Source organism: Vombatus ursinus, unplaced genomic scaffold (genome assembly GCF_900497805.2).
Source record: "Vombatus ursinus unplaced genomic scaffold, bare-nosed wombat genome assembly UNPS02012602.1, whole genome shotgun sequence".
Lineage (NCBI taxonomy): Eukaryota > Metazoa > Chordata > Mammalia > Diprotodontia > Vombatidae > Vombatus > Vombatus ursinus.
In genome coordinates, this window is record NW_020952380.1 from 1,259,016 (window position 1) to 1,268,247 (window position 9,232).

Genomic DNA, 9,232 nt, shown 5'->3' on the forward strand with positions numbered 1-9,232 from the left:
GAATGATTGAACATGTTGTGGCATATGAATGTAATGGAATACTATTGTGCTATAAGAAATGATGAACAGGCAGACTTCAGAAAAACCTGGAAAGATTCGTATGGACTGATGCTGAATGAAGTGAGCAGAACCAGGAGAACATTGTACACAGTAACAGTCACATTGTGTGATGACTGACTTTGATAGACGTAGCTCTTCTCAGCAATGCAAGGATCTAAGACATCTCCAAAAGTCTCATGATGGAAAATGCTACCCACATCCAGAGAAAGAACTATGGAGTTTGAATGCAGATCAGGCATACTCTTTGCTCTTTTTTCCCCCCGTTTTGTTTTGTTTCCTCTTTCTTGTGGGTCCTCCTATTGGTTGTATTCTTTTTTACAACATGACTAATGTGAAAATATGTTTAATAGGAACGTATATGTAGAATCTATATCAGATTGCATGCCATCTTGGAGAGGGAGGTGGGAAGGGAGAGGGAGAAAAAATTTAAACCTCAAAAGCATATGGAAGTGATTGTTGAAAACTAAAAATAAATTAATAAAATATTTCTAAAAAAAAAAGAAGAAGAAGATTGCTGAAAGACCAAGATCCCTTAGAGAGCAGATGTGGCAGGGGAAGCAAACGGTGGCATGAGCTCCAGCAATCTGCAGGAAACCTGTAGGTGCCCTAAGGAGAGATTTGTCAGGAGGCCTGAACCCACATAGTCTCACAAAGCCAGGACTTTCTGATCTCAAAGAGTCTGAAACATGTAGGTGGGGACATGGAAGATACCGCTTTTAAGGGAGTACACACTGAAAGAGGTAGAAACCAATTAAAGCAATTGTGGCCTGAAGTCAGTGTTATCTTGGCCCTGGCCTGTTAGAATACATCAGGGAATAGAATGATCCCCTGTAGGTCACTGTGCAGGGAGGTACGGAGTCAGGATCATAAGCCTCATTGTTGTCCTTCATGATTATTGTCCTTGATGCTTGAAGAGGACCAAAATGGCATCATTATGTCAGGGTCAAGGTACAATTTGTCCAATTATGGCTGATCAGACCAATGTGAGCTTGGAAGGCTCTACCACAGGTCAGGCACAAACAGACTATATGAACATTTAAAGTGGAGATGTCTCTAAATCTGCACATGTCACACTTATTTTGAGCTACTGCAATTCTACTGTGCTCAAAGAGCACAGTGCCTTCTTTGATGCAGGCACACCAAGCTGGGCAGTCCTGTGCCAGTGTCTCCTATGTCTCATAATTGATTCCAAAGTTCTTCAGAAAGACTTTGAGAGTGTCCTTGTATCACTTTTTCTGACCTCCATGTGAACACCTGCCTTGTGTGAATTCTCCATAAAACAGTCTTCTGGGCAAACATAAATTTAGCATTCAAACAATGTGGACAGCCCATCAGAGTTGCACTCTGCAGCAGAGTTTGAATGCTTGGCAGTTCAGCTCAAGAAAGAAGCTTAGTGTCTGGTATCTTATCTTGCTAGGTGATCTTCAGAATCTTCCTAAGACAATTCAAATGGAAGCAATTCAGTTTCCTGGCATGATGTGGGTGTACTTTCCAGGTTTCACAGGCATACAGTAATGAGGTCAGTACAACTGCTCTGTAGACCTTCAGTGTGCTAAGCAATCTAATAACTCTTCACTCCCACACTTTCCTTCAGAACCTCCCAAACACTGAGCAAGCTCTGGCAATGTGTGCGCCAACCTTATCATCTATGTGTACATCCCTGAAAAGTCTATTGCCAAGGTAAGTGAACTTATCCACAGCATTCAAAATTTCTCCATTTGCTATAGCTGCTGGTTCCATGTCTGGGTTGTGTGGTGCTGGCTGGTGGAGAACTTCTGTTTTCTTGGTGTTAATTGTCAGGCCAAAATTAGAACAAGCCACAGAAAATCAATCCATTCTCTGTTGCATCTCAGCCTCAGAGGCTGCATTGAGTGCACAGTCATCTGCAAACAAAAAGTCATGCACCAACTCTCTCTCCACTTAGCTGGTAGCCTTTTCAAGTTAAATAATTTACCATCAGTACCATACCTTGATGATATTTTTATTCTCATTGAAGGAGTCTGAAATCACTGAAAACATCATGCTAAAAAGCATGGGAGAAAGCACACAGCCCTGCTTCACTCCAGTGGTGACTGGAAAAGTGTGATAATAGCGTCCATTATCCAAAACCCATGCAAGTATCGTTATCATGAAATTGGAGTAAAAAGCTGATGAACTTCTCCAGGTAACCAAATTTTGCCGTGGTCTTCCACAAGCCCTCCTGCTCCTGGCATTTCTCTTGGAATTGTCAGGCAGCAAACACCATATCAATAACTCCTTGGTCCTTTCTGAAGCCACATAGGCTCTCAGGCAGATGACCATCTTCTAGGTGTAGGATTAGCCTATTAAGGAGGACTCCGGCAAGAATCTTGCCAGCAAAGACTAAGCGAATAGACCCTTCCCCCACCCCATCCCTGGCCCCTGGCCACGATGGTCACAGGACAACCTATTTCCTTTATAGAGATGGACAATGGAGGCATCCTTAAACTCCTGGGAGATAATCTTCTCTTGCCATATAATCCACAAGATTATTTTTCTTTGACCTCATCAGGGTTTGTCATAGTGAGTGGCTCCGTGCGTTCCTACAAGTGGCAATCATATTGTCATGAGCCCATTGTTCACTCCTCTTGGGAAATACACAAGTTTGGACTATACCAGCTTCATTGTGTGTCCCATTATTGTGCTAACTCCATAAAAACGCATATCCAGCTCCAATTTTGGTAAGCTGGCATTCATTTACCAGCCTTGTTTCACTCAGGGCTGCTATTTGGATTCAATACCTGCTGAGTTTTCTTACAAGAGCTGTTCATCTTTTAGTTCTACTGGATTTCTTTTTGTCCATTAAGCATGCCCACATTCCATGCACCAATGGTAAGTGGAATCATCTTCCCAAAAGTCTTTTTTTTTTTTTGACCACAGGGTGGTATCCCCAGCTGTCGCAATAAGTAGTTCAGAGTTGGGTTAGAATGAAGCAGATAATTTTTAGGGCACCTTTTCTAGCCCTTTCCTTATGCCAGGAAGTGAGCAGTATGGCCCGCTGTTTTGTAACTTGTTTGTCACCACAGAACTTTGAGGTAGGCAAAAATGGTAAAATGGTGTGGATAATGTCTTTTGACTCGTGCACAAATTGGATTTAATGTGAGGAAGAGTTGCTCACTCTCTTTCAGAGTCATCAGAGCCCAAGGGGCAGCTAGGTGGCACAGTGGATAGAGCACCGGCCCTGGAGTCAGGAGGACCTGAGTTCAAATCTGGCCTCAGACACATAACACTCACTAGCTGTGTGACCCTGGGCAAGTCACTTAATCCCCATTGCCTCACCAAAAAACAAAACAAAACAAAAAAACAACAGAGTCATCAAAGGCCAATGGCAAGACAAAAGTCAAGAAGACTGGTGATGGCTCAAGATGCAGTGGATTACCTTGGAATCTTTGTGGATGACCTTGGAATCTTCCATGTCTAACCATGGTCCATTGGAATAAATTGTTCATATCTGCCTATTCCACCAGGAAAAAGTCTTCACATGCTTGGGGTAGACATTCCCCTAATTCACTGACAGATTTGAGGCCCTTCAGTTACCTTTAACTTAGTTTAAGCGATAGACTGTCTGCTGAAATGGTTTACCAGGGTGTAGTCACTGTACTTGCTACAGCTTCTTGGAACCACAGGTGAGAATTGGATGGCAAGTGGGCACCAAAGGTGAAAAGCAACCCTCGCACCACCTGAGCATTCCAGTACAAGCCCAAGAGCATTCAGAGCCACAACAGGAGACTATGTTAATTTAATCAACAAGTACATGCACCAGGGGCCTTGCAGGAGGCCTAATACAAGCACAAACTCCAACATTTTATGGGAAGCTATCTGGGCCATAATAGGAAAGAACCAACTCTCAGTTGAAGACTATTACTAAATATTGATAATGTAACTATTTAATAGGTAATTATTAATAATAATAGCTAGCATTTATGTAGCACTTTTAGGTTTGCAAATCACTTTACTAATATTATCTCATTTTATTCTCAAAACCACCCTTGGGGATCATGTTAATATTATATTCACTTATTCAAAGTAAAAGCCATTGTTTAGGAAAATCCAGACTTTTTTTTAATTTCACGAAAGTCCAGGAAGCCTCATGATTGGGGTAGGAAAGGTAATGTGTACTTGTCATCAATCAATAAACATTTATTAAGACCTACTAAGTGCCAGGCATTGTGCTAAGTGAATCATTAGAGAACTAACAAGCTAACAGCTAAAGAGAGAATATGTAAACCAGTCTGATATGCCCAAGCTGATCCTTAGGGTATGAATATAGGTGTCTATACTTCTATTCTACTGAACTAGGAATATAGTATTTACATGACAAATGAATACAAGTCACATGAACCATTGTGAGATCCAGGACCTTCTTCCAGTAACTGTTCTACACAGTCTATTTGGTGAGATTCTCAATCCTACTTCCCAGAAGTTGCTGGTGAAGGTGATAAGACATCTTCCAATACAAATTCCCAACCAATGGCGAAGAAGTGAGACAGCAGCAAGAATGGGGAAAAAAAACTTTCAAAAACTCAGTGGAGAAGATGCCCTCCTTTCTCATGACACATGTTTCTCTGAGGCTAGCTGAACATTTTGACTGTTTAAAAAGAAACTCCTTTGGGGGAGGGCAGGCTGTTTTCAAGCCTTCTTGACCAGTCCTATATCTGGTCAGTTTTTCTTCAAGATGCTTTCCCTTTCTGTTTTTCCACATAGTCTTGTTCAGATTGAGCTGTTTTCGCCAATGTTTTGGGGATCTATTTCAGAAGTCCTATTACTATTTTGGGGTGTCTGAATGAGGAGGGCTGTGCATTATGAACTCTTGAAATTGCTCCATCCAGATTGATGGTGGGTGTCCTGAACAATCTTTTTCCATGTTGCCATTATAGACTAAGAATGAGACTGTCAAGGGGCTGTTGCTGTTGTCACTAATGCTGACATCTTACTCCACCCAAGAGTCTCAGGTTCTGTGGTTCTCCTCAGGTGGCAGTGGTGGCCCAGTCTGCAGGCTAAGGGGTCTGGTGAGGTGGGCTCACCTCTCCAGGCCCAGAGATGGCTGCATACTATCAGGAAATGGGGATTTACTAGTGCCTCTTCTGCTGGGACTTTGATCTGACTACGTTAAGTTTGAGATCCCTAGGACATCTGGTTTGAGAAGTCCACAAGGTGATGAGGAACTGGAGCTCTGGAGATACCTGGATATACAGATCTAGGAATCATCTTCATAGAGATGATAACTGGACAAGAGCTGATGAGATCATCAAGTGAGATAGTATAGGATAGGGGTTGGCAACTCTGGAGAGGAGCAGTTTCAGCCAAATGATGGGATAAGACATCAGACTGCAGAGGGTTTACAAGAGAGGAGAGGAAGTGGAGGCAGGGAGTGTAGGTAGCATTTTCAAGTCTAATCACAAAGGGGAGGAGAAATAGAGAGGTATTTAAGAAAAGGGGAAAAAAAAACAGGCACCTTTGAAGACAGTAAGGAAGGAGACAGTAAATAGAGATTGATGATTAGAGAGTGTGGTTGATAGAGAGGAAAATCTGCTGGAGATGTCAAGAGGGGATGGGTCTAGGGTGCTTGTAGAGGGGTTTGCCTTGTCAAGAAGAAGGACCATCTTATCTTCTAAGATAGGAGTTCAGGATAAAGGAGGAAGATGTCTGAGTGGTGTGAAATGAGGGGAGAAGGGGGAATATCCTCAACTTTTTCGGTGAAGTATTAGGCAATGTCCACCTCAAACCTATCAAATTGGAAAAGATGATAAAAAACATAAATGACAGTTGTTGGAGAGGATATGAGGAAGATAGGCATACTAATGTAGTATTGGTAGAGCAGTGAACTGATTCAACCATTTCAAAAGGTAATTTGGAAATGTACCCCAAAAGTTACTAAATATATGTATTATTCGTTGATCCATCTACCACACTACTAGTCACATAACTCAGAGATCAAAGACAGCAATGATCCATCCGTACAAAAGGCAATACTTTTGCTGTAACAAAGAAGAATTGCTCATTGATTGGGAAATGGCTTTACAAATTATGGTATGTTAATATAATAAAATATTATAATACCATAAAAATGATAGAGATAGTTTCAGAAAAACCTGAGATGTGTATGAACTGATGCAAAGTGAAGTGACACAACTAAACCAATCTAGATAATGACTATAATACTATAAAGGAAAATAACTTTTTTTTCTTATTTATTTTTAGTTTTCAACATTCACTTCCACAAGATTTTAAGTTCCAAAATTTCTCCCCATCCCATGGTGGGTATCCAATGATGGTCTGCATTGATTCCCCCTTCACCCAATCTGTTCTCCCTTCTATTCCCTCCCCCTCTCCCTTCTCTTATCCCCTTCCCCCCTAATTTCCTATAGGGTAAGATAGATGTGTATGTTATTCCTTCCTTAAGCCAAATTCAATGAGTAAAGTTCACCTATTCTTTCTCACCTCCCCCCCTCTTCCCTCCACTGTAAAAGCTTTTTCTTGCCTCTTTCATGTGAGATAATTTAGCCCATTCTACCTCTCCCTTTCTCCTTCTCCCAGTACATTCCTCTCTCACCTCTTCATTTTCTTTTTTTAGATACCATCCCTTCATATTCAGCTCACTCTGTGCCCTCTGTCTATGTATATTCCCTCCAACTACCCTAATACTGAGAAAGGTCTCATGAGTTACAAATATCATCTTTCCATGTAGGAATGTAAACAGTTCAACTGTAATAAGTCCCTTATGATTTCTCTTTCTTGTTTACCTTTTCATGCTTCTCTTGAGTCTTGTATTTGAAAGCCAATTTTTCTATTTAGCTCTGGCTTCTCAAGAATGCATTAAATTCCTCTAAGTCACTGAAAATCATTTTTCCCCCTCATTGATTACACTCAGTCTTTCTGGGTAGGTGATTCTTGGTTTTAATCCTAGCTCCTTTGACCTTCAGAATATCATATTCCAAGTCCTCTGATCCCTTAATGTAGAAGCTGCAATCTTGTGTTAGCCTGATTGTGTTTCCACAATACTTAAATTGTTTCTTTCTGGCTGCTTGCAATATTTTCTCCTTGACCTCGGAACTCTGGAATTTGGCTATAATATTCCTGGGAGTTTTCCTTTTGGGATCTCTTTCAGGAGGTGATTGGTGGATTCTTTCCATTTCTATTTTGCCCTCTGATTCTAGAATATCAGGGCAGTTTTCCTTGATAATTTCTTGAAAGATGATGTCTAGGCTCTAGGATCATGGCTTTCAGGTAGTCCAATAATTTTTAAGTTATCTCTCCTGGATCCATTTTCCAGGTCAGTTATTTTTTCATTCTTTTGGTTTTGTTTTATAATTTCTTGATTTCTCATAGAGTCACTAGCTTCCATTTGTTCCATTCTAATTTTTAAGGAAGTATTTTCTTCAGTAAGTTTTTGAACTTCCTTTTCCATTTGGCCAATTTTGCTTTTTAAGGCATTCTTCTCCTCATTGGCTTTGTGGACCTCTTTTGCCATTTGATCTAGTCTTTTTTTAAGGTGTTATTTTCTTCAGCATTTTTTTGGGTCTCCTTCAGCAAGCTGTTGACTCATTTTTCATGATTTTCTTGCATCACTCTCATTTCTCTTCCCAATTTTTCCTCTATTTCTCTTACTTGATTTTCAAAATCCTTTTTGAGCTCTTCCATGGCCTGAGACCAATTCATATTTTTCTTGGGGGCTTTGGATGTAGGGGCCCCAATTTTGTTGTGTTCTTCTGGTTGGATGCCTTGATCTTCTTTGTCACCAAAGTAAGATTCTATGGTCTTAGTTTTTTTTCCTCTGTTTGCTCATCTTCCCAGCCAGTCACTTGACTTTTTAACTCTTTGTTAAGGTAGGTTCTGCTTCCAGTGTGAAGGGTGTACTGTCCCAAGCTTCAGGGATTTTGTGCAGCTGTTTTCAGAGTTATTTCTAGGGACCTATATGTTTTCAGTTCTTCCAAGGTGGTTCGATCTAAGGGGAGATGTCTACTCCTCTCCTGGCCTGTGCTCTGGTCCGTGAGTAACCACAAGCACTCTTTTCTGCCCTGGAAGTAAGAGGATTCCCTCTCCACTGTTGCCACAAGCTCTGCTTTGCCAGTGTTCCTCCTCACCCCAGGACTGCCACCCAGGGATGGAACCCAGATCCAAGCAGGGCAAAGCAAGAGAATCCTTCCTCAGCACCAGCAAAGAGATCCCTGCATCCCCTTCTGATCAGCCACTTGATCCCCCCACTGTCTGTGGGCCGAGAGCTCTGGAAGCAGCCCTGCTGCTGCTGCTGTGGCTGCCACCCTGGGGTTGCACTAGGGCCAGGGCTGGACCGTGCTCCTCTCTCTCTCATCCAGATCCCACAGACCTTTCTCACTGCCCTTCTAAGTTGTCTTTAGTGCTTGTGGGTTGAGAAGTCTGGAAACCACCACAGCTCCCTTTGTTTCAATTCCCTGAGGCCTACTCCAGGTTTGCTGGCCAGCAGCGGCCCACATTGACCTGCGCTCCCTCTCCTAGTCTGGAACAACAGACCTTTCCTTTCGACCTTCCAGGTAGTCTTGGGCTGGAAATTTGTTTCACTCCGTCTTTTTGTGGGTTCTCCTTCTCCAGAATTTGTTTAGTCATTTTTTACAAGTATTTGGTGTGGTTTGGGGGAGAGCTCAAGCTAGTCCCTGCTTTTACCCCGCCATCTTGGCTCCACCTCTCCAGGAAATAACTTTTGAAAGACAAGAAACTCTGTTCAATACAATCACTAATTGTAACTTAAGAGGACTAATGAAGTATGCTTACCACTTCTTGGCAGAGAAGTGATGAACTTGAGTAGTAGAATCCAATTTAGAGTTGCCCCACCCCAATCCCAAGGTGTGATCAACCAGTTGGATTTTGAGAAGATAGGTCCCATTACCACCCATCCCAACTATGAGTCGTCTTTAACATAAATTACACTTATCTTATCCCACACCATTCCCCTACAATATCCTTTCTCTGCTGTGCAAACTCCCAATCTTCCTTATTATGGATGAGTGTCAGATCCCTCAGGGTAGTTATAGTCTAATTAATCACAATCATGTCCTGGCTCCATCAGACATCCCCTTGGAATGAGTTCTGCTCTTGGGAAAAGAGGCCTGTTTTCTTTTTATTTTCATGAAAAAGTGAAGTCATAAATAACAACCAGCCATTGACGGGTTGTGAATTG

At 41.8% G+C, this 9,232-nt stretch overlaps 1 pseudogene; it reads right to left on the minus strand.

Annotated features, from left to right (window-relative positions):
• Positions 1-3,656: 3,656 nt before the first annotated feature.
• LOC114040017 lies at positions 3,657-5,128 on the minus strand (annotated as a pseudogene).
• Positions 5,129-9,232: the final 4,104 nt, after the last annotated feature.